Source organism: Triturus cristatus, chromosome 7 (assembly GCF_964204655.1).
Source record: "Triturus cristatus chromosome 7, aTriCri1.1, whole genome shotgun sequence".
NCBI lineage: Eukaryota > Metazoa > Chordata > Amphibia > Caudata > Salamandridae > Triturus > Triturus cristatus.
The window spans coordinates 1540449229-1540475930 of NC_140590.1; positions in this window are offsets into that span (position 1 = coordinate 1540449229).

Here is a 26702-nt window from a genome sequence, read left to right on the forward strand (position 1 = left end):
GCTACTCACCAACCCATGCAGCCACTTATACACAAAGTGAGAGACTGATACAGATATTTACATATTTAAACATTACTCACTAAGCCATGTATTCACTAAGATACACTTAATCAGTCAGTTATACAATCTATTTTTCAAAAACAAATCATCCATTTAGACACTTATATACCCATTTATTCTTCCATCGACCTTGAGATATACATATATAAAACATATGTAATTTTCAGAAAAACACACATTCACTGGATGATGTCATCAGTGATGTCATCAGTGATGTCATTTGAGATGTCATCAGTGATGGCATCAGTGATGGCATCAGTGATGTCACTGAGCATGTCATGAGTGATGTAATATGTGACGTCATCAGCAGTGCATTGCGGGCGTGCGAGCTATAGTTAGCTGAACTAACTATAACGGGGGAATTTCAATGGTTTTGTACGAGTGAAAAGTCCAGCTAACTATAATGCCCCTGGAACCTATGGTTTTTTCAGTGAATTTCTAAGGTTTTTTAAATGCTAATTCCTAAGTATAACGTGACTGAAACCTATGGTTTTTTCAGTGAATTTCAAAGGTTTTTTAAATGCTAATTTCTAACTATGGCTACAGAGATAGGACATGTGAAGAAAGAAGAAAAAACGCACAGAAAGAAAAAAAAGAAATGCAGAAAGAAGCAACAGAAGTCCTCAAAGACGAAGAAAAGTGCAGGAAGAAGGATAACGTGCAGAAAGAACAAACAGAAGAACAGAAAGAAGCCTTGTTGCAAAATCATCCTGTACCCTCAACTTTTTCAGACGGATACTGGTGTTAACTGAGTCTGACTAACCAGTCCTAGAGCCAGTGCTATGTTAAAAGACACTCAGAATACAGTGAAAACACCTACATACACTAGGTAACACTATGCGTTGGGGTCCCCCTGTGATCAGCACGACCTCCTCTGTAAGCCCCTAGTATATAATAGGGCAGGTGATTAAAACTACCTCTTAAAACGCGCCACAGGGCGTGTTTGCACATGTCACCTCAGGCCCCGTCCCCTCACTTCCCCACTGTGTAAACACGCCCTGTGGCTGTTTTAAGTTGGGAGATTAAGTCCCCTTGAATCCTGAGGGTCCCTAGGGTCCAACTAGACCACTAGGTACCTCCAGTAAGCGCCACAGAGCTGCGTTGCAGAGAGATGTAAAAAGGGGCACGGCCTAGACCACCTCTCTGTAACGCAGCGCAGTGGCGCTTACTGGAAGCACCTGGTGGGCTAGTTGGCCCCCAGGGGCACTCAGGATTGAAGGGGAATTATTTCCCCAACTTAAAACGCGCCACAGGGCGTGTTTGCACACGTTAACTCAGGCCCCGTCCCCTCCCTTCACCACTGTGTAAACGCGCCCTGTGGCCGTTCTGAGTTGATAGATTAAGTCCCCTTGAATCCTAAGGGTCCCTAGGGTCAAACTAGCCCACTAAGTACCTCCAGGAAGCGCCACAGAGCTGCGTTGCATAGAGGTGTAAAAAGGGGCGTGGTCTCAGACCACCTGTCTGCCACGCAGCTCCCTGGCACATACTGGAGATACCTGTTGGGCTAGTTGGCCCTCAGGGACCCTCATTATTGAAGGGGAATTAATTCCCCAACTTACAACTGGCCAGGGGGTGCATTTGCAGAGTGCTGCTAGGAGGGGGCGTAGCCTCCGGCGCGATGCCAGTCTTTTATTTATTTTTTTAAGAAGGAGGGCAGTGTGGCCCCCCTTCTTTTTCTAATTTACTGGCCCTGGGAACCCCATCCCCCAGGGCCTTGTACTGCTCGATTTTCCCGGCCCTATTGTGTTGATGGGTGATTAGGGTGACTTCAGTCTCTCTACCATTCAAGCCTAAGGGTTAGAGTAGTGAATGAAGTCTATTTACTAGGCACTTCGACATGATCCTGTGTTCTTCCCCATAGATTAGGGCTTGCACACATATCCTAGGGGATAGATTCGTTAGTATTAGGGATAACCTGCCCTGTAGTGAGGGTATTTCATGGAGCCGTGCTGAATTCAGGCCTGGTAGGCCTCAAACGGGGGAGACTCCATCTTTCTTTCTGCTCCGGCAGCTTGAGATGCTTCTAGGTTAAAGGGGATGTTTTAGTTATGAGGTGTTATTCGCTTGGAGAGAACCGGTTCAGACCGGCCCTTATCGAAGGATTGTATTTTTCTTCATGCCGAAGACGCTACATCAGGCCGGCCGGCTGGGAAAGTGTCCTTGGCACGGAGAGGTACAAGAATTTGGTGGGCGGCAGGTTACGGGCCGGAATTTTCCATGAGGAAATGCACCTCTATATTAGTAAAAGTCTGAGGCAGTTACGGGGCACTTACTTCAGTCCGTAGGCGGCATCTAGCCGTTAGCAGTAAAGCTACTACTTATTCCAGGGAAGACAGATGACAAACTTGAAGGCGGAGAAAAACCGAGAGACAGATACTCTTCTAGCAGAATTGCCAGAGAGGAGAGAGGAGCCGATGAGGAAGAGGTCCCAGTGACTCGGAGAAGGGAGCTACGGAGGTGTGATCTCCAGGCGAGCCGAGGCACAGACGAGAAGGGAACCTAGATGACCATTGAGTGCAGGCTACACACGACTAAGGTGATGTCGACCCCTTTCTTATTAGAGTGTACAACCTAATCTTTCACTTTTCTTTGCAGGTTATGTGTTACACAGTAATGTTATGTGATTACGTATATAATAAATAATAAAGTATTCAGTTTGTAGTGAATCAACATGTGCTGCGTGTTCTTGTATAAGAGGGTAGCCTATTCTTCTAGTCAGCTGTGACTTGACATGAACAGATGTTAACCCTGATCAGGTAAGTGGTAACTGAATAAGGGAGAGAGGAACCCCTCGAACCAGAGAACAGGTTGTGCTCAAACTGGCAGTTCTTGTGTGATCTGGTAAATAGTAGAACTGATTATGGTAATCATAGGATGAACTTGTGCTGAGGCTGCCGTCTGGGTAGGAAGTCCTGGGTCCGTCTGGGACCGCGAGGCTGAGGCTGCCGTCTAGGTAGGAAGTCCTGGATCCGTCTGGGACCGCGAGGCTGAGGCTGCCGTCTGGGTAGGAAGTCCTGGGTCCGTCTGGGACCGCGAGGCTGAGGCTGCCGTCTGGGTAGGAAGTCCTGGGTCCGTCTGGGACCGCGAGGCTGAGGCTGCCGTCTGGGTAGGAAGTCCTGGGTCCGTCTGGGACCGCGAGGCTGAGGCTGCCGTCTGGGTAGGAAGTCCTGGGTCCGTCTGGGACCGCGAGGCTGAGGCTGCCGTCTGGGTAGGAAGTCCTGGGTCCGTCTGGGACCGCGAGGCTGCCGTCTGGGTAGGAAGTCCTGGGTCCGTTTGGGACCGCGAGACTGAGGCTGCCGTCTGGGTAGGAAGTCCTGGGTCCGTCTGGGACCGCGAGGCTGAGGCTGCCGTCTGGGTAGGAAGTCCTGGGTCCGTCTGGGATCGCGAGGCCGCCACTTGTATTATAAGAGGTCTAGATATATATATATATATATATATATATATATAGTAGGAATTCCCTGTCCTTAGGTGGTATATATCTGTGGTTACTTGTTGTGAATAGGCCCTAGGGAGAGGGTAACGTTCTGGCTGGGTTAGAGAGGCTCTGATGAGCGGGTTCTATCTGATCCGAAAACCCAAGCAGAACATTTGGCGTCACGAACCGTTTTCGAAACCTGTGTGCGTCGTGTTGTCTCGTGTTTGCTTTCGGCGTGTGCGTGGTTTTGTTTGTATATTATTTGTGGTATAATTGTGTGTATAGTTTTTTTCTTCTTTCTTTTCTTTTTCTTTCTTTTCTTCTTTCTTTTTCACGATGTTTTCTAGAAAGTCAAAATCTACTTTTAAGTTGCCCGTTGATATTCCCGGATGGGATTCGACGCCTTATGAAGCCTTAGCCCGTGAGTGGGCTGATTCTACTGGTTTGAGTGAGAATTGGAATTCTTCTTTGGAGCTGGCGGAGCCGGCTAATGTGATTACTTGTTTACAGAAGGCACCCATCTCGAAGGGTGAGGAGATTCCCATTTTGGGGCGCAGAGGTTGGATTGTTCTGTCTGCGTACAGGATTCTGCATGAGAGGTTGTTGAAGCTACAGATATCTCTTAAGGATGTGGAAGCGCACTTTGTTGAGATTCAGAATTCTCATACTTTGTTGCGGTGTCAAAATAAGTTGCTTGCTGACAAACTTGAGACTTACCAGACTATTGCCGCGAGGGCGGCTGTGCGAATTGCCCGTTATAAATACAAGAATCGGCGCGGTCGGGTTTCGACGCGAAAGGTGCGTCTGGTCGTGGCGAAAGCCGGACTGGATTGGAATCCTGATGAATGGGATGGTAATATCTGGAATTCGAGTGATTCTTGTTCCTCGGGTGAGGAATCTGTCAAGCGCGAGTCCTCCCGCTCCCGCCATGGTTGTAAGCCTGCTTCTCGCACCCCTGATGGTGCACCCCGTGATTACGCTCGTCCTTCGAGTGAGGTTGATGCTTCTTCCACTGATTGTTCCTCTACGTGTACTGGTCGAGCTCCTTGTGATGCTCATCCCGCGGTCTCGGTGCATCCAGTTTTTCGTCGGAAATTGCAGCAGTCTCCCGCTGCTCCGCAGGGTGTTTCTTTAGACTCTTTAGAGGACTTTACTCAACAGGAAATTAGTGATATTTTGCAGCGATTTCGGCAGCGAGCTGGTGAGACCTTACTCACATGGATGGTGCGCCTTTATGAACTGGGCGCTGCTGGCATTATGTTAGATAATGGCGATTGTTTGAAGTTTTGTTCCTTGAGTTCGGATTCTACTGTACAGGATCATTTTCGTAACTATAATGGTGGTGGTCAAATTTCTTTACTTCAATTGGCGACTGAGGGTTGTAATATAAAGTACCCTACTGAGTCTGATTGGCCTGTGAATGATAAACCGTGGTATACTTTGCGCGACGCTGCACAACGTCTCAAAGAGGAGGTGATGAAAACGGCAATTTTTCTGGGTACTGCTGACAGGTTGCTTGATGGTTCGTTGACATCTTCTGTGCGGAATCGTATTATTCGTTCTTCCCCTGTTGCTTATAAGCAGGTCATGATGACTTTATTGATTAATCAAACTGGTAACGTGTTATCTACGGTACTGGAATCGGTACGCCAACTCGGTGAGTTAGGCGAGTGGTTTAAACCTGAACGTCAGTCCCGGCCTGACACTCGTACTCCTGGTGACAATAAACTTACTAGACGTGATATCTTTTCTGGTCTTCTGGCCGATGGTGTGCGGAGGGAGGACATTGACGGTGAGACTACTGCTCGTTTGTGGGAGTTGTTTCGCAAACGTGGCTTGGATCGGAAGGAGGGTGCCCGGCGTGTTCGGATGTCTGAGTGTGATCGTGGTGGTTCTGACGGTAGCGGTGATGACGAACGCCGTGGGCGCTCTGTTCGTCGTGATGACCGACTTTATGTACGTGATATGTCCCCCCGTCGAGAGAGAGACAGAGAGAGAGAAGAGGAAAGAGAGAGGGGAAAAAATGATTATATTTACAGCAGACGTAGAGATGATAGGGATCAATCCCCTGAGTTGAGGAGGAGAGAGGATCGTCATAATTTGGCTGATCGAAACCAGCAGTGTACTGCAGAAGACACGAATCCATTTCGTACTGGGAATGGATATGAACAGGAGGTACCGATACCTAAGAAACGTGAGAGTCTTTATCCTGATTTATCCTGGTACACAGAATGCAGTAAACATGACTAGGAAATAGGTCAAGCTCCAGTACACAGATGGGCTCACAGAGATAATAGACCCTATGTAGATATTGAAATTTATTGGAGACATCGTAATATCCAAAGGGCCCGAGCATTGGTAGATACAGGAGCGGAGGCCACTCTTATTCATGGAAAATCAAAGAAGTTTAAAGGTCAGCCTTTTACAATTACCGGATTAGGTGGAAAGGAAACTCCCGCAGTTCAAACCTTACTTGAAATGAGAATAGGTAGAATCCCTAGAAAAGAATACTCTGTACTAGTGGTGCCTCTCTTGGAATTCATAATTGGAATTGATATTTTGAAAGGAATGACTTTGCATTTAGATGATGGATGTTACCAATTTGGAACTACGCATTATATATCGTCCAGGCCTATACGGGTTGGTCGTTTACGAATGCCCCCCATAAAAGTTCCTCAGGCGACAAAAGTGGTTTGTCAGAAGCAGTATCGTATTCCAGGTGGTCATGAGGAGATTAGTACCACTATTCAGGAGTTGGTGGATGCAGGTGTTATAGCCCCAGTTACTTCTGCTTGGAATAATCCTGTTTGGCCTGTACGTAAGAGTGATAATTCTTGGCGTATGACTGTTGATTATCGAGAATTGAACAAACACACACCCTCTTTGACCGTTGCAGTACCAGATGTCATTACTCTACTTGAAAGAATCCAAAAACATCCGGGTACATGGTATGCGTCAATTGATATTGCTAATGCTTTCTTTTCGATTCCGATTGCCCCTGAGTGTCAGGAACAGTTCAGTTTTACGTGGAATGGGCGTCAGATGACGTTTAGAAGTCTTCCTCAGGGCTATGTGCATAGCCCTACGATATGTCACCGGCTGGTGGCAGAGCATTTGGCTGAGGTACCGGTTCATCCGCAAGTCCAGATCTGTCATTATATTGATGATGTTTTGATCCAAGGCGAAACACAAGAGGAAGTTCAGACCCAATTGGACAGAGTGATTGGGTGCCTGCGTGAGAAAGGTTGGGAAATCAATCCGAATAAACTACAAGGCCCGTCCCAGGCTGTAAAATTTTTGGGTATTAATTGGCATGAAGGGCACCGTGAAGTGATCCCTCAGGTTAAACAGAAAATTCTTGATTTTGCAGTTCCAAGGAATAGGAAAGAAGCCCAAAGCTTCATTGGTTTATTTGGTTTTTGGCGTCAGCATATTCCTCATTTGAGTCAAATATTGGCCCCCTTGTACCGTGTCACCCGTAAAAAGAATGCATTTGATTGGGATAAACCACAGCAAGATGCGTTCAACCTAGCAAAAGAGGCAATTCAACATGCTTTGGATTTATGGCCCGTACGTGATGGTGAGGTAGATTTGAATGTGTCTGTACAGGGCCTTTATGCGAATTGGAGTTTGTGGCAGAAGCAAGGCAGGAGTAGAGTGCCGTTGGGTTTCTGGACCAAAAAGTTACCCGATGCTGGTGAGCGTTATACACCTTTTGAGAAACAGTTACTTGCATGTTATTGGGCTCTGGTGGATACCGAGCAATTGACTTTGGGACATGATATAGTTTTGCGACCTGAGATTCCTATTATGCAGTGGGTTATGAGTTCGCCGAAAAGGAGTTGCATCTTTACATGAGCAGGTGGCGCGAGCGCCATCGACTGAGACTGAGAGTGTATGTTCCGTACCTTTAGTACAGGAGTCTCCTGTCAAGTGGGGTAGACCTTTTGATGATTTGTCCGCGGAGGACAGGAACCATGTCTGGTTTACGGATGGTTCAGCAAGGTTCATAGGGCCGAAACGGCACTGGAAAGCGGTGTCCTATAATCCGATCACACGAAAACTGCTGAGCACAACTGGTGAAGGTAAGAGCAGCCAATTTGCTGAACTGTATGCTGTTTATCAAGTCCTGAAACAAGAATTACCCGGCACATGTCATATTTTCACCGACTCTTGGTCTACTGCCAATGGACTGGCAGTTTGGTTACCGACTTGGCATTCCCATAATTGGGAATTGCATTCAAAACAGTTGTGGGGAAAAGAATTATGGCAGGAGATTTGGGAGATGCTCCCACAGAGTACTGTTACAATCTTCCATGTGGATGCTCACACTCCTAAAGATTCTCTTGACAAATTTTTTCATAACATTGCAGATGAGAAATCTAAAATTGCTGAGGCAGTGGTGGACAGGCAAGATTCTGATATTGCGGGATTGGCGAAATGGGCCCACCAGAAGGCAGGACATTTTGGAGAGAAAGCCACTAGCAGGTGGGCTGCTGATCGAGGAATTTATATTCCCTTAGATTTGATCAAGAATGTTATTTTACATTGTCCCATTTGTCAGCATATCAGACAGCGCAAAGTGCCCCAAATTGTTAAAGGTCATTTACATCGCGGGAAACTTCCCGCTCAAATTTGGCAAATTGATTACATCGGTCCACTTCCCATGAGTAGGAATTGTCAATATGTTTGCACTATTGTTGATACATACAGTGGCTTGTTGGTAGCCCTTCCCTGTAAGCAAGCTACCCAATTGAATACCATTAAAACATTGGAATTGATTATCATGTATTATGGTGTACCATTCCAAATTCAATCTGATAATGCATCCCATTTTCGTGGAAGATTGGTACAGGAATTCTGTGTGGAAAACAATATTGACTGGGTGTTTCATGTCCCATACTATCCACAGGCCTCGGGTCTTGTGGAGAGATTGAATGGTCTGCTGAAGGGGCAGCTGCGTAAATTAACTGATGACAAATATAAGAATTGGCGAGACTTTTTGTCCCAAGCGCTATTAATTTTGAATAATCGTCCTTTTCTAAATGCTGAATCTCCACTTATGCGTTTGTTCCCTCCGAATGTTAATGCTCAGCCAAATGAAATCAGAGAGACTGTGATGTACTGGGAGATTACTCCCGGAGCTTTGGCTCCATGTAGAGCGACCCCAGGGTCGGCAGGTTTAGACTTGCATGCCATGGATGACACCGTTATAAAAGGTAAAGATCGGGTCATCATCGCGACCGGTGTTGGTGTTCATATACCACCCGGGAATTTTGGATTAATCGCCCCTAGATCGGGGCTGGCTGTAAAAGGCATTCAGGTACTTGGAGGGGTCATTGACAGTGATTATCAGGGAGAGATTAAGGTGCTCCTGCTAAATAGCAGTGAGGCTGATTTGCTGATCCATCGAACTGACCGAGTGGCTCAATTACTCATAATGCCTGTCTTCAGTGGTGGGATGGTAAAAGGCACTGCCCCAACTTTGCTAACTGTACGAGGCCAGAAAGGTTTTGGCTCCACAGATAACCCTGGGGCCAGGGTTTGGGTGCAGTCGCCTAAGGCTCCCCCTGAACAGGCAGAGGTCATCGCCACCGGTCATAATAACACCATTTTAGTTATGAGACCAGGGAAAGATAGCTGGGATGCGGTCCCGGCTGACAAATGTTACTTACGAGAATGATTAATGCCTGTATTTGATTCTCTTTCAGATCATTCTTTGGACTGTTGCTGCAGGATGTGTCGTCGCTGGACTATTTTCGGGTTGGTTCGACGAGAGAGGAGGACTCCCGTCAACCCCGGATGAGCTACGCGCCCGAGTGTCGCGTTCCCTCGCTGCGTGGGATTCGTCATCGAACTTTTGGACCCTACTGGCGAAAAGGGTGACCGATGCCCCTCACTTTTGTTTGACGCCGATGAGATCTGTACACGACATCTTAGCGACCTGTCTGGTTGCTGTCCCTGCTTCGCTGGAAACTCTAACTAATATTTTCAACATTTCAAACGCTCGCCCCAATGTTCTTCTGGGCGATTTTGCCACCCATGCGTATTGCCCCTTATGTACTGAACTACCGGACCAGATACCCCCCGTCCAGTCCCAAATAGTTACCTATAATATCACACAAGGAGATATGTGTTTTTTCCTTACATGTAATCCTAGTGCAATTTCTGAATGTCTACGTCTGAAATTGAAAGGTGCTACTTCCTTCACCCTTCATGAGCGAACTTTGTGCCTTCAAAGGACACCGAAAACATGTGCTTCGGTCCTGAACAATATGACTTGCAAGAGTTTGGTAGTTACCCCTAGTCATTATCGCACGATGTTGCTACCTGCCGGATGGCTTTTCTCATGTGGTAATACTTCTTGGCCATATGTCCCCGCAAATATTTCTGGTGGCCCCTGTGCCATTACGAGACTCAGCTTACTGATGTTCTCGTCACATCCAAATGCCAATTCTCGTGTGATTCGAGATACAGTGATGTTACAGGAGGATTGTGACTCATCTTTGCATTTATATTCCAAGTCTGAATACCTTAGCCTGGCTATTTCAATTATTGGTGTTCCTGCTTTGGCGGTTTATAATGCTAAATCTATTGAGAAAATGGCCTGCTGGATGGTAAAATCCATTAATAATACTTCTACAGTCCTATCTGACATGCTGTTAGACGCCCAGGGTGAACGGAGAGCCATCTTGCAAAATCGAGCGGCCATTGATTATCTTTTGCTTAAACATGGACACGACTGCTCCGATTTTGAGGGTCTTTGTTGTTTTAACTTGTCTGATCATACACAATCTATTCGCGCTCACATTGACAGGCTACATGACTTGACGGAGGAAGTTAGAAAACACATTGACCAGGGCTGGTTTGACTGGCTCTTTAATTGGTTACCTGACCTGTATCTGTTACGTCGAATATTAGGAGGTATTCTAATTACCATCGCTGTTTTGATTTCTATTTGTTGCTTTATTCAGTGTATTCCTTCACTACTTCAATTTTGCACATTTGGTACTAGACATAGATCAGTTAGCTTTGTTTCATATTATTCCTCCACAGATGTTAGTTCTGTTTAATGAATGTATAATAGACTGAAGTCAAGGGTGAAATGTACTGCTCGATTTTCCCGGCCCTATTGTGTTGATGGGTGATTAGGGTGACTTCAGTCTCTCTACCATTCAAGCCTAAGGGTTAGAGTAGTGAATGAAGTCTATTTACTAGGCACTTCGACATGATCCTGTGTTCTTCCCCATAGATTAGGGCTTGCACACATATCCTAGGGGATAGATTCGTTAGTATTAGGGATAACCTGCCCTGTAGTGAGGGTATTTCATGGAGCCGTGCTGAATTCAGGCCTGGTAGGCCTCAAACGGGGGAGACTCCATCTTTCTTTCTGCTCCGGCAGCTTGAGATGCTTCTAGGTTAAAGGGGATGTTTTAGTTATGAGGTGTTATTCGCTTGGAGAGAACCGGTTCAGACCGGCCCTTATCGAAGGATTGTATTTTTCTTCATGCCGAAGACGCTACATCAGGCCGGCCGGCTGGGAAAATGTCCTTGGCACGGGGAGGTACAAGAATTTGGTGGGCGGCAGGTTACGGGCCGGAATTTTCCATGAGGAAATGCACCTCTATATTAGTAAAAGTCTGAGGCAGTTACGGGGCACTTACTTCAGTCCGTAGGCGGCATCTAGCCGTTAGCAGTAAAGCTACTACTTATTCCAGGGAAGACAGATGACAAACTTGAAGGCGGAGAAAAACCGAGAGACAGATACTCTTCTAGCAGAATTGCCAGAGAGGAGAGAGTAGCCGATGAGGAAGAGGTCCCAGTGACTCGGAGAAGGGAGCTACGGAGGTGTGATCTCCAGGCGAGCCGAGGCACAGACGAGAAGGGAACCTAGATGACCATTGAGTGCAGGCTACACACGACTAAGGTGATGTCGACCCCTTTCTTATTAGAGTGTACAACCTAATCTTTCATTTTTCTTTGCAGGTTATGTGTTACACAGTAATGTTATGTGATTACGTATATAATAAATAATAAAGTATTCAGTTTGTAGTGAATCAACATGTGCTGCGTGTTCTTGTATAAGAGGGTAGCCTATTCTTCTAGTCAGCTGTGACTTGACATGAACAGATGTTAACCCTGATCAGGTAAGTGGTAACTGAATAAGGGAGAGAGGAACCCCTCGAACCAGAGAACAGGTTGTGCTCAAACTGGCAGTTCTTGTGTGATCTGGTAAATAGTAGAACTGATTATGGTAATCATAGGATGAACTTGTGCTGAGGCTGCCGTCTGGATAGGAAGTCCTGGGTCCGTCTGGGACCGCGAGGCTGAGGCTGCCGTCTAGGTAGGAAGTCCTGGGTCCGTCTGGGACCGCGAGGCTGAGGCTGCCGTCTGGGTAGGAAGTCCTGGGTCCGTCTGGGACCGCGAGGCTGAGGCTGCCGTCTGGGTAGGAAGTCCTGGGTCCGTCTGGGACCGCGAGGCTGAGGCTGCCGTCTGGGTAGGAAGTCCTGGGTCCGTCTGGGACCGCGAGGCTGAGGCTGCCGTCTGGGTAGGAAGTCCTGGGTCCGTCTGGGACTGCGAGGCTGAGGCTGCCGTCTGGGTAGGAAGTCCTGGGTCCGTCTGGGACCGCGAGGCTGAGGCTGCCGTCTGGGTAGGAAGTCCTGGGTCCGTTTGGGACCGCGAGACTGAGGCTGCCGTCTGGGTAGGAAGTCCTGGGTCCGTCTGGGACCGCGAGGCTGAGGCTGCCGTCTGGGTAGGAAGTCCTGGGTCCGTCTGGGATCGCGAGGCCGCCACTTGTATTATAAGAGGTCTAGATATATATATATATATATATATATATATATATATATAGATATATATGGTAGGAATTCCCTGTCCTTAGGTGGTATATATCTGTGGTTACTTGTTGTGAATAGGCCCTAGGGAGAGGGTAACGTTCTGGCTGGGTTAGAGAGGCTCTGATGAGCGGGTTCTATCTGATCCGAAAACCCAAGCAGAACAGGCCTGCACCCTAATTTTTTTGTTTAAAAAAGAAAAATTTGGCCCTCCCAAGGCCTTAATCGGCCCCGGGGACCCCAACCCCTGGGTCAAGGCCTTTTTTTTATTTATTCTTTAGGAGGGGGCTGCATTGCCCCTCTCCTCAGGCCACTTATGGCCCCGGGGACCCCATCCCCCAGGGCCGGCCTTTGTTTTTTATTATTTAAAAAAAATATATATTTTTAGAAACACTTAGGACATGCTGGACAAACCGTATGTACCTATCACCATGACGATTTGCGTGATAATCATTAAAAGGCAACTATGCATAGAATGAATCCACATGGAATGTATTTACACCGCTAGTGAAGCTCTGACGTGTCTGATGCCCTACCGTGCCTAATCCCGGCAGACACCCTTGTCGTTTATTTATACAAACATGGGTAGCTATTGACAGGCACATTTAATATACACGCACACCAAGCCATTCAAAGGGGATTCCACAAAAATTCGACCAAACTATGCAAGAAACCCCCCTCACGGTTAATAAAACACACATCCACCGCCGGATGTGTAATACTTTTTATTTTACTCTCTGGAAAGGAGACGAACCTCACTTGAGAGTCACAGTGTGCTCCTGGCTGAGCCCAAGGCTGTGTTACACCCACCAGTGCCCGCCGAGTGCCTCACACCTCTGTGTTGTATTCCACCAGCTAGTGCGTAATGCTATGACACTCTCTAGCCCATGTGCACTGTAACACCACCCTGTGAATATGTCGTGCCACACTTGCCTTCGCACGGGTTATATTGCCCCATCTAACGTGCCTTCCTCGATGCCTATGTTATAACGCACAGCGCTATGCCATACATATTACAATCTGGGATCCATATCTTTGTCACAGTGCATATGCAACGTTACACTCCCCAGCACATATTTTATATTACAATTTTAGAGACTAGTTAGGTTACACAACACTGCCCTGTGCATATTACACTCCAAGGCGCATATCGCATAGCACGAGCTAGTGCCTGTGCTATCTCGCGCTCTCCAATGAATCTGTCATTGCGCACAATGTATTGCATATTATATTTCACGCCCCGGTTCATCTTATATCACACTTTTTGGTGCATAGTTTATACCATATACTATATCTAGTTTTCATTTTCAATCGTGCTCTCAGGACTATGTTCTATATAACACTGCATCCACCTACCCTTTTCACGGACATTACATTTTGCGATGGGGGGTGGAGGGTCAGGGGGTGTTTCTGCCAAGTGAGCCCGGAGTCACAGTCACAAACGTCCTCTTCTTCCTGAATAAAAGTGAGATTATGCTGCATACTTGTTCATATTTTACGTAGTTCGCACAGACACACATTTTAAAAACAATAAAGTTCCTAATACCCACCTTCTCTGAACAGTTAGCTTGCTGCCCCATCTACCTCCTCCCTATCCTCTGCTGCCTGAATCCATGGACTAGCCTCCTCCCTCCTGCCATACATGGTCTGATGTGCTGCCACTGCCCTCCATTTAGCATGATGTACCAGTCCACTCCTGCTGTCCTCCATTGCCCAATTCTATGGCCCATCATTGACCTCCTGCTTAGCCTCTGTGCTTAGCTTGCTGCCCCTATTCTCCTTCCCCCTGCCATCCGATGTCTTTGTGCATGCCCCTCCTCCATCCCATGGACCTGCCACTCCTATCTACTCTGAGTGTTCTGTTGAGCTGCCACTTCCCTCCCACCTGCCTAGCATTGTCAGATGACTGTAACCTGTCCCTCCCACCTCCACCCTGCCTGTCCACATGCCATGCCTCTATCCCCTTCCTCCTGTCCTCCATGGTCCATTTTACTGCCACACCCTTCTGCCCTCCCTGGTCTGTTGTGCTGCAACTGCTCCTCCTGCCTACCACGTGCGGTCCGTTGTGAGGCCCCTTCCCCTGAACTTTCTTGTCTGTGCCCAGGTCCTGACCCTCCCTTCTATCCTCCATGGTCCTTTGCGCATGCCCCTGCACCCTCCTTCTTGCCCATCATAGCCATTGTGCTGCCACTAACCCTCCTGCTTGCCATGCATGGTCTTCTGTGCTGCCATGGCCCCTCCCACCTTCCCTGTGTGGTCAGCTAGCTGCCCCTGCCCCCTCCCACCTTCCCTCCATGGTCTGTGTGTATGACATCATAGTCTCATTGTTGCTCTCCATGGTGTGTCTTGTTTCTAGTGCCCATACTGCCTGACCTCCATGGTCATCTTGCTGCTCCTGCCCTGCCCCCTTGCCCCAGCCCTCTTTTTCCATGTGCAGACCCCTATTCCCTCCCTCCTGGCTTGCCTGTTCCATTGTAATGCCCCTGATCCGTCCCTCCTGCCCTTTATGGTCTGTTATGCTGCAGCTTTCTCTCCTGTCTGTCCATTATGGTCAGCTAGCTACCATTGCCTCTTTCCCCTCTGTTCTCTGTTGTCCATGTGCATGGTCCTGTCCCCTCCCTATTGCTTTCCATGGATTGTTGTGCTGCACTCCCTGATGCCTGCCCTGTAGGGTCAGTTTGGTGCACCTCTCCATGTCCCTCCTGTCCTCTGTTATCCGAGTCCATGTCCCTACCCCAATTCCTCCTACCTACCATGATCCAATGTACCATACTTGCAAACAATTTGAAAAAAAACTGGGGTATTGATTTTCCCCTTTGAGTTACATTAAAAAAGAGGAGATTGTAGACAGGAGACAGATCAAGTAAAGCCCATTTGAGCTTAAAATCATTGGACGTTTCCTGGCTGAAACGGGTCTGTTGGCATGTATGGTTGTACTACCACTGCCTCTTCCTTCTGCCCACAATGGTCTATTATATTGCCACAGCCTCTTTTGCCAGTCCTGTATTGTTGGTTTGTTGCCCCTGCCCCCCTTTCCACTGCCCTCCATAGTCTGTTGTGCTGCCACTGCCCTTCCTGCCTGCCCAGTGTGGTCAATTTGTTGCCTCTGCACTCTCCTACCTGCCTTCAATTTTCAGAGTCCGTGCCCCTGGCCTCTGCCTCTCAACAGTATCCCAATGAACAACTAGATTGCTAACATTATATATTTATTACAAAAGTGTGCAACGCCTGACGTCATCTTGATGTAATCAAAACTGTAATACCTAGAGTATTTCCTTTAGAAATTACATATATGAGAGGGTCTTATTTGCATCAAAATTATGGTTAGTGCTCTAAAAAACTAAAATGAGGACATATTTTATGAGTTTTCAAATAGCGACAAAGAACTTTTAAATTATTTGTAATCTTTAAGTTTTTTTATCCAGTTGACCACTTGATTAAATGTTGCACCTAGGGGAGAGGATGTGGTGTTACTTCCAGAGCTGCAGACTTTGCAACTGGGGAACCAGGTTGGATTTTCTGCTTCAGCTCAACATTCTGTGATTCTGGTCAAATCACTTAATCTCCCCATGTCTACAACCAGAATGAATTTGATCTTGTGTGATGTAACCAATGCTCATGTAAAGCACTCCAATACCTGACAAGTCTGCACTATATAAAACTGCAAATACACAAAAAATAAGTGTTTTGCACACTTCTGTCATTGGGCTACATGTGGGCTACATCTGGGTGATATTTGTGCTGCATTTGGGCTCTTTTGTCTCTGGTGGCCATCTTGGGAGATTTATTTGTTATGAAGTTTCCTAATTTCCTCATTTACTGCAGTCTCCTCAGTAGGAAATGCTTTCAGTTTTTTACTTTGATTCCACCAAGAAGGTATTCAGATATGTCACACATTTGCCATAAACTCTGAATGTTAACACTCCAGTTGCTCATTAGATCACTGTAGTAAAGCTACGGCTCACTACGGAAGTCTGCTGCTGGTATTAAAAGTGTATGTTTCAGTCTGCATGTCAGAATATTTTTATGAAATAGAAGAGAATTTGAGAAGTCAAAATGTGCCCTAATTTTTCTTTCTGCAGAACTATTCATAATTTCTATGGGAAAATGAACCCCCTCATTTCGTTCCATTGTAAATTAAATGTTTTAAGTGTTACCACTTTATTCCAATCAAGATGGCTTCAGGTGTGCCATACTTTTGTCATAAGTAAGACTGTTAGCGCTCTAGTTGTTCGTTAGAACACTCTGGGACATTCTGTCATTGGGCTATACTTGGGCTACATCTCGGTGATATTTGGGCTACATTTGGGCTCTTTTGTCTCTGGAGGCCATCTTGGGAGATCTATTTGTTATGAAGTTTACAAATTTCCTCATTTACTGCAGTCTCCTCAGTAGGAAATACTTTCAGTTTTTTAGTTTGGTTCCATCAAGAAGGCATTCAGATGTGTCACACATTTGCCATAAATTCTGAATCTTAGCACTCTAGTTGCTCATTAGATCACTGTAGTAAAGCTACTACTCACCAGGGAAGTCTGCTGCTGGTATTCAAAGTGCATGTTTCAATCTGCATGTCAGAATTATTTTATGAAATAGACGAGGATTTGAGAAGTCAAAATGTGCCCTAATTTTTCTTTCTGCACCACTAATCATAATTGCTGTGGTAAAATGAACCCCCTCAGTTTGTTCCTTTGTAAATTAAATGTTTTAACTGTTACCACTTTATTCCAATCAAGATGGCTTCAGGTGTGCCATACTTTTGTCATAAGTAAGACTGTTAGCGCTCTAGTTGTTCGTTAGAACACTCTGGGACATTCTGTCATTGGGCTATACTTGGGCTACATCTCGGTGATATTTGGGCTACATTTGGGCTCTTTTGTCTCTGGTGGCCATTTTGGGAGACTTATTTGTTATGATGTTTCCTAATTTCCTCATTTACTACAGTCTGCGTACTTTAGAATTTGGGACCGCGTAGGAGGCAGGGCCCTACCCCTGTCTATCCCGGCATTAGTGAACCGCAAATGGTTAATGCGGTATGTACAAGTGCTTTGTGTAACGTTTTAGCTATGAATGCACTGTGTATACGCTATTATACATCACTACGTGGGTTCCATCTTAGAGCGGTGGCCATCTTATGGTTGCCTTCACATAGGCTACATAGCATGGAGCAAATACGGGCCTTTTAGAGCACATGTGCCTTTCTTTGACTTTTCTGTGACCTGGGCAGCTTGGCTCCGCTGCCCCAAGTCAAACTGGTCTCACGAGTTCCCCGTCCTCTGGCCACCTGTGATTAGCATCAGGGCTTGACACACCATAAAGTCTTTTCATCCTACACAAGCCTCCAGCTAATCTCTTTCGCACCTGACTGTTCCTGCTTTATGGCTTGTTTTCCAAACAGGAGATGCTCATGTTTATTGGGGCCTATCGATATCTGATGTGGGATCTGAGCCTTGCTGGGTAAATAATTACGGGCTGGCTTAACTGGAATGTGGGATGGTCATCATGACTCTGCCTTTTTCATTTGTAATGTATACATGTAATGGCCATATCGTAAACCAAGGAATGTGTGCCTGAAGCAAGATATTCTGTATTTAAGAAGAAGCCCGTTTCTGTGATTTTCAGCAGTCTTAGAACATACAGGCTGTTGTACTTCTTGGATACCTGTAATTGGTCTGCAGCCAATAAACTGATCTCTGACTTCACCCAGAAGACTCTGTGTTTCTGTAGGTCTGAAACAGGAAGAACCCGAAGTCATAGGGTGTGTTCCCCTGCACCGCTGGGCTTAAAATTCCCAGTACTGCAGTTGGCGCCCAACTCGGCGCGATTTCAGCGGTACCGGTCCAAGCCAGAGGTTCGTGAGGAGCTTCGTGTGGAAATTCTGGAGGAAGGCCGCCACTTCATCGACCCCTGCATGTCGACGTGGTCCGAAAGTCTTTTCTGCGAGGTTCTCCGCGTCCCGACGGCTACGAAGGACTGCTGCCCTGATTAATCACCCTGTTTTGGACCCTTGACGATTTTGGTAGAGCAAAACAATCGAGAGAGTCTTCTGGTGACGTCATTGATCATCGATATTCAGTTAAGTATAAGTGGAGCGTCTCCCAATTTGTTTGGTATCCTTCGGGATAATTTTGGTTTATTTGGAGTTTGCAAACCCCAAAGCCAGAGGACTCGTGTATTCACGAGACTATAGTAATCAATAATCCTTTGAAGTTTGGAACTAGACTAGTGAGCGAAGATGCCTGGTGCTAGTGTATTTGGTAATTGGTTTTGTTTGAGTTGTAGAAGGGATTTCCAGTTAGAGGATATGTCCGGTTCCTCCAATTGGAACTCCAACTTATGAGCTTTATGTAAAACATGGCGTGGGCCCCATTGCATATAAAGAAATATGGATCCGATACACCAGAAAGGACGGTGTTTTAAAATGGCCCCAAAATGGTAGTTTCGATACAGATATCTTAGATAATTTGGAAGTAAAATTGTTTAAAAAGAAAGCCCGGCCGGCGATGTTTGATTCTTTCCGCCTATGGCGAAAGGAAGCCAAACAGAAGGAAATAAAGCTAGCGAAAAGGAATAAGAGAGAGAGAGAGGTATGTCAGTGATGCAAGCAGCTGTGCAATTTAAAGATAATGAGGAGGAACAAATGAATGAGCAATTGCACAGACAGCGCAAACTAGGGATTGATAAATGTTACCCTGTTTTGTCACCCCTTGTGCAAGATGAGACAAAAGAGAAAGAAAAAGATTCCCTAATGTCCCATTTGTTAAGTTCACCACCCCCGTATGCGCAAAATGCCACAGCACCTCCACAGCTTGTAAATGCGCAGCCTCCAGTAAATATGTCGCAAGCCTTCCCGCAGCTGCCAGCTCCTCTTTAGCTGGCTCCCATCCCTGCAGTGCAGCCCTCTCAAGGGCCGCCAGTTTCGCTACCTGTTACCCCCGCGCTTCCTGCGACTTTGCCTAGCACGCCAGCGGTTTCCCCTGGCGCTCCTTCTTACACTACCCAGGTACCTGTATCTGAATCTGTTTTTCTTCCCTCTGTCTATCCCCCCGTTTTCGCCTCAACTTCTCCTTCAGCACGACAACGACTAGCTAATGTAGTTACTAGTTTAATGTCGCCTCTCTTTGGGTCATCTAGTGCGACTCCTGCCTTACAGCGTAAGCAATTGCGCAGTCAGCTGCCTTTTCCCGACGAGAAAGAGGTGTTAGATCATCTGGCGCGTAGGTGGATTGGTTTCCCTTCACTCTATGATGTGGAATCAGTTGTTAACGTTTTTCACCAATGGGATGCCCCAAAGCAGAGGTATGTCTTTGATAAAATGTGTGAATTCCTCTGTGAGGAATTGGAGGATAATGGTGCAAACCCAAACCCACAGGAATTGTGTCGAGTGCGATTTGATTTTGAAAAAGGTATAATTGTGGGTCCCAATGTAGATAAAGCAGTTGCGATTTTACTGTCCCTCAGAAATGGGGATTGTCAGCAATCATTGTTCGAACAGGAATTCAATGTGGGGAAAAAGGTAAAAGCGCGCCAATATCCGATGCGTGAGGTTCCCCCAGTTTGGAGACCTGCTGATCCAAATGCTAATCCACCTGTCTTAGCGCATTTTCAGCGTGTTTGGGTACATGTTCCATGGAAGCGTTCTGAGGTGTTAGCGCTTAAACAGACATTGCCTGATCCCCGTAAAAACCCTGCAGGATATTATAAGGAGTTATCACAAACTGCAGAATCATGTGTCATGAATCTAGCCGATATAGATATGTTGTTTGGGAATGTTGTTCCACAGCCTTTATGGGGATCCATCCGTAATACGGATCATGCTGCAGAGCTAGGGGGTACATGGGCTAATATCGTTGCTGCAGACGCTAGACAAGTTGGTGGCGCGAAGCCTGACCCTTTGGTAGCAGAACTCCCTGGTAGAATTATTACCTACATGAAAACTATAATGCCCGCGATGCGCGTAAATTGGGATAAACTATCCGCATGTAAGCAGAAGAAAGATGAGACAGTGTCCGATTTCTTTACCAGGTTTGAAGAAACGTTTATCGACCACAGTGGTCAAGACATGAGCACTGAAGGTGGGCAACGGTTATTTGTTGATAAATTTGTGCAGAATCTACTTCCCGAGTTGTGTAAGAAATTAAAAGACTCAGAAAGTTCCTGGGCTGTTTCCTCTTCAGCGCAAATACTGGCTACTGCACAGTATTATGAGAACAGAGACAAAGATGAGAAGGATAGAACAGATAAGAAAACGAAAAAACTTAAAACAAAGGTCCTTTTACAGCAGGCCTATCCGCCACGTGGAGGACAGAGTAATTATAGGCAAACACAAGGTATCTATCAGCAACCCCAACAGTTTCAGAGTAATCAGCAAATGAACGGGTATTATCAACCACGAATCCCTGAAGGTCCCAACCAATGTTCATATTGTAAAGAGGAAGGTCATTTTAAATATAGTTGCCCTAAATTAATGCAGCGTAACAGTAATGCGTATGGCGCAAGAGGTAGAGGTGGTCAGCAAGCCCCTAGGGGTAGAGGGTGTGGAAATATTCCCCAGAACGCGCGTCCTCTTCCGCCTCAAAATACCATAAATAGCTTTGATCAGCAAGCCAATGCGACTGGCAATACAGCTCAGTACTACAATAATGATTATTATGCAGAAGACGACAATGTAGAAGATGATGATTACTAGGACCGCCGTAGACAGAGAGAGGAAGTTGTTTCAGTGCCAGTGGATCAGAGCGGACCTTATGTTAAAGTAACTACAGCAAATGTAACGGAGCCCTTTCTGCTGGATACTGGTGCTGCAAAGAGTTCAATTATGCATTCAAAACTCCCTGGCGCGCCTTTGTCTGGCGAAATGAATGTTTCAGTAGGTTTTTCTGGCGCCCCAGTTAGGAACCCGATTTCTAGTCCTATGTCACTTTCTGTTGGACCTTGTGAGCTAAAAGCACCCCTCATTCTAACGACAGGTTGTGGTGAAAATTTGCTGGGATTAGATTTGCTAAAAAGATTGCATGCAACGCTATATTGTTCTCCCTCAGGAGTACAACTTACATTAGGCAAGAAAGTGATTTCCCCGATGTATTTGTCTAAAAATGCAATGCCACCTGAATTGTCATCCCTTCCGGATGTCCTTTGGGCTACTGGTCCCAATGATGTGGGTCTTTTGGAAATACCGCCATATGTGGTCACTTTAAAAGCCAATGTCAGATTGCCACGTATTCCCCAGTACAAGATCTCCAATGAAGGTCAGAAAGCATTGTTAGCAATTGTCAGTGATTTAATTAAAAAGGGTGTAATTGATGAGACAAGAGGCAACGTTTGCAATAGTCCTGTTTTACCTGTCTTAAAACGAATGGACCCTTCACAGCCACCTGTTTACAGATTTGTGATTGATCTTAGAGAGGTTAATAAGATTGTTGTACCACAGTTTCCAGTTGTCCCTGATATAACTGCCCTGTTAACCATGATTCCAGCCTCGGCTGCATGGTTCTCAGTGATCGATCTAAAGAATGCTTTCTTTAGCATCCCAATTGCAGAGGAGAGCAGAGACATTTTTGGTTTTAGTTTAGGAGGTCGCAGCTTCCGCTTTAAACGCGCTCCCCAGGGCTACTGTGAAAGTCCATCAATATACAGTCAGGCTTTGAAAGCGCAGCTTGATGCACTGGTTTTACCCAGTGGCGCTATCCTCATTCAGTACGTTGACGATTTACTAATCGCCGCGGATACTGAAAAGATTTGCAAAAACGCTACCTTGTCATTGTTGCGTCATTTGTCTGCCTTCCATCACAGTGTCTCTCTCAAAGCTGCAATATTGTCGACAAGAAGTGACCTACTTAGGTCATCTCTTATCGAAGGAGGGAAGGAAACTGACCCCAGAAAGACTTCAAGCCATTGCACAGTTGAGTGCGCCAAGAACACAGAGAGAAGTGCGTGCTTTCTTGGGCATTACTTCATACTGTAGGCATTGGATTCCTAATTTTTCCTTGTTGGCAAAACCGTTGTTAGCATTAACATGCAAAGACACACCGAATCCTATTCCATGGTCTGAAGAGTGTCAGAAAAGTTTTTGGGAATTGCGTAATGCATTCAGCTCCTGTGTTGGGTACCCCTGACTACAGCAAGCCTTTTACATTGTATGTTCATGAGAAAGATGGTTGCGCATTATCAGTTTTAACACAGCCTTTTGGCGATAGACCGCGTCCATGCGCATATTTTTCGTCAACCTTGGATCCGGTAGCGAGGGCATTGCCAAGTTGTCCGAGAGCCACAGCCGCCGCAGCTATGTCTATTCGACAGTCTGCTGGCCTAGTAATGGATCATACATTGATTGTTATGGTTCCACATGCTGTGGACACATTGTTAAACAGGACCAAGACACAACACTTAACTAGTGCGCGATTATCTGGTTATGAGCTGACACTGTTAGCAAATCATATACACATAAAGAGATGAAACACGTTGAATCCAGCTACACTATTACCAATTCCAGCAGACCTAGATGAGATTGAGCAACATGATTGTCTGTTCAGAACAGAAGAAGAGACGAAAGGAAGAGTAGATCTTAAAGATACTCCCCTGACTGAGTGTGATGCTACTTTATGGGTGGATGGTTCGTGTTTCAAGCTTCTGAATGGTGATACGACTGCTGCATATGCTATCACGACTTTGCACACGATTGTGGAAACTGCGCGTGTGCCACAAAATTCAGCTCAAGCAGCAGAATTGATTGCCCTTACGAGAGCATGTGTGTTGTCTGAAGGAATGAAAGTGAACATATATACGGATAGCCAGTACGCCTTTGGCGTGGCTCATAGTTTTGGGCGATTGTGGAAGGAACGTGGGTTCCTGACTTCGCATGGAGCTAAGATTCAGAATGGCAAGCTGGTGAATGATCTCCTTGAGTGGCTGACCCTACCGTTACAAGTTGCGATTATGAAATGCAGTGCGCACAAGAAAATCACTGATGATGTTGGTCGTGGTAATGCGTTTGCTGATGAAGTCGCGAAAGAAACAGCAAAAGATGTAAAGACTCGAATGTTTGTTGCAGGCCCTGCCAGATGGGTTGGTGATGTTGGAATGTGTGAAAACACAATAGAGAGTGTAAAGTCCCTTCAAGCTGAAGCCACAGAGAAAGAGTTGAGCAAGTGGAGAGAAAGTATGGGTAAGTTGGATGAGAATGGTTGTTGGATTGATTTGTCAGAACATAGGCGATGGTTGTTACCTGATGCATATGTGCTTCCAGTGGTTACTATGGCACATGGATTGGCACATATCAGTACGAAAGGAATTTGTAAGTTGTTGGCTCCAGTATGGCAGAATGCTGGAATTCCTAAGTGTGCAGAGAATGTGGTCAAGAATTGTATGGTATGCTTGAAGTACAACCCTGGTAGGGGAACCCCAACTCCAGCTGGTCATTTTGCGCCTCCATCATATCCATTTGAAGTTTTGCAGTTGGATTTTATCCACATGGAAAGATGCAACAACCTGAAATATTTATTGGTGGTTGTTTGCGCTTTCTCAAAATGGATAGAGGCCTATCCTCTAAAAGATAACACTGCTCTGTCCACAGCCAAAGCCCTTGTGAAGGAATTTTTCCCTAGGTTTGGAATGCCAAGAATGGTGTGGAGTGATAATGGGAGTGAGTTTGTGGGCCAAGTGATGAAGAATGTGTGTGAGGGACTAGGTATAAAGCAGAAATTTCACGCTGCAAATCACCCCCAATCAGCTGGATTAGTAGAGCGCTACAATGGCGCTCTAAAACTCAAACTGGCCAAAATCCAAGCGAGCTCAGGTCTTAAATGGCCTGACGCTCTGCCTCTAGCACTCCTGTCCACCAGAATGACTGTGCATTCACGAGTGGGACTTAGTCCCTACGAGGTCGTTTTTGGCCGCCCGGCCCATGTATGGGGTGTGCCAAGACCGACGAAATTCAGTGAAATCGAACACCCAGTACTGCTTGATTACTTGTATGATTTGACGGTTAAACTTCGTGTTTTACACCAACAGGTGCATGATACTCTCCCCCGGCCTCTGAAGCTCCTGGACACCCTATCGAACCTGGCACGTGGGTCCTCGTGAAAAACTTCCAGCGGAAAAGCAACGATGAGCCCCGCTGGATTGGCCCTCATCTCGTGTTACTGTCTACAAGATCAGCTGTTCGAGTAAAGGGGAAAAAGAACTGGATCCACGGCGCCCACATGAAGAGGATACCTTTGCCTCTGCCGTATGACCAGTGGGTCCAGGAGGGTATCGCAGACTCTGAAACAGACACTGTACCTCGTTTTGTGCCGTTCAGTGATGCACGCATAAAAGGCACAACTTCAGCACAGGAAAGTGACGATATTTTGCAAGAAGCTGTGCCGCCGTCAATTCGATTGGACACTACAGAGCCTGAACTTTTGTTTCAAGATCAAACAGTACCTGGCCGTTTCCATTACAATCTAAGACCAAGGCCTATGGACAAATAAATATTCTTTTTCTTTTACCTTTTTATTTTTTTGATAACCAGAGCTCTCCCATCTGAAGGACTTTCTTGATTTTTGTTTTTCGAAACACCATCCGGGTTCAGCCGCAGGGTCGCGGGGCCAAGACTTTGGGGTACAGGCCGAAGACGTTAGGTCAACGGTTCTGGTTGGTCTAGGGCGTTCCCTGGACTGACAGGCGTACTCCTTAGCAGAAGATACTCACCCGCCGCGAGTGGCACGATTAGAGGATGGAGTTTTTTAAGATGGAGAGACCCGCTGAGGAAATGAACTCTAAAACAAGAATGTGTAAAATAATGAAGAGCAAACGTTTTGTATTTTTATGCCTGTTTGTATTATGTAGTATGGTAGTGTTTACTGTAGGATTTGTATTCTTCTCCTCTCAAGAGCCCATTGCACCCACTGTACAGCCTATACCTCCTCCTACTATCTCCTCACACTCTTTTCACCCTCTGCCTGAACATGAACAAGCTAGACGGTCTGAATTTGTAAACAACTCATTTATTCAGCTCCTGCACCAGCACCAACTAGTCATGAATACAACCAATTGTTGGGTGTGTGGTTTAATGCCACATACCATTAATAAGGGTATTCCCTATCTAGTGCTGCCGTATAGTTACAATGGATCGTCATGGGCATTCCAGACCATGTTTCTCTATGCACTAGATGCCTACTCCCCGCGACAACCGCGTTCCATCAGACCTAGCACCAATAACAAAGCTTTAATGAAAGGAGTTGCCGATATGAGCAGAGATATCGACGCATACTCATCTATTACCAAAGAAGAGTTGAGAGCTTATGTAGGGTGGAACGCGACGGGGTATAGTATTAGTCTGGGTGAAAGACAGCGAAAAATCTCATCCCCAATCTGGGTTGTACCCCACATAGGTCGGTTCTGTTTGCAAGGTAATGGTCAGAATCCTAGGGCTCAACTGGGAAGAAGTGACTGTACTGAAACGTACACTTTTCCGTCACAGTTTTCCCCAGCGTTTTTGGCTGCCAAGGGTACATATTTTATCTGCAATGACCGAGCATATACATGGTTGCCCCCTGACTTCTCGGGCACATGTTATATTGCAAATCTGTTACCGCCAACATTTACTGCCGCCTCTGACTATCACAAGACCAGAGTTGTGAGAGGTGTGATTAGTAAGGAGGATACTGCCGGTCAGGAAGCGGGAAATTTCTTTTTGGGTTTCCTGCCGTTTTGGGGACCTATGGTTAATAGTAGGAACCTGAGACAGCGGACTCGTGTGGTTGAATCCACTGTTAATGTTACAGCTGGTGCCCTTGGTAATTTGACAGCTGAGCTCCAAGCGGATCGCCTCATGACTTTGCAGAACCGCATCGTTCTAGACGTCATACTTGCAGACCGCGGTGGGGTATGTAAGGTTATCCAATCCAGTTGTTGCATTTTCATACCAGACAACGCTCCAACAGTTTATCAAGCCATCTCCAAACTACATAAAATATCTGAGTCCATACACGTGGATAAAGGAGATTGGTCACTGGTGGGGTGGTTCTGGGAACTGATATCTGCCTGGGGTTGGAAAGTTCTGATGGTCATTGGAATGGTCTTAGCCATCCTTTTCCTGTTCTGTCTGTGCATACAGTGTGCTCCTGCGATATGTGGCCTCTGTGCTACATTATGTGTAAGGAAACCTGTATCAAGGGACGAGCTAAGTAATAGGATGATGCTACAGCAACATCTCCATGACTTCATGAATATTGACCTAGACTCGGATTGAAATGAGTATGGTTATTGCCTATGTAAGGGCAAAAGGAGGGTCTGTCGTACTTTAGAATTTGGGACCGCGTAGGAGGCAGGGCCCTACCCCTGTCTATCCCGGCATTAGTGAACCGCGAATGGTTAATGCGGTATGTACAAGTGCTTTGTGTAACGTTTTAGCT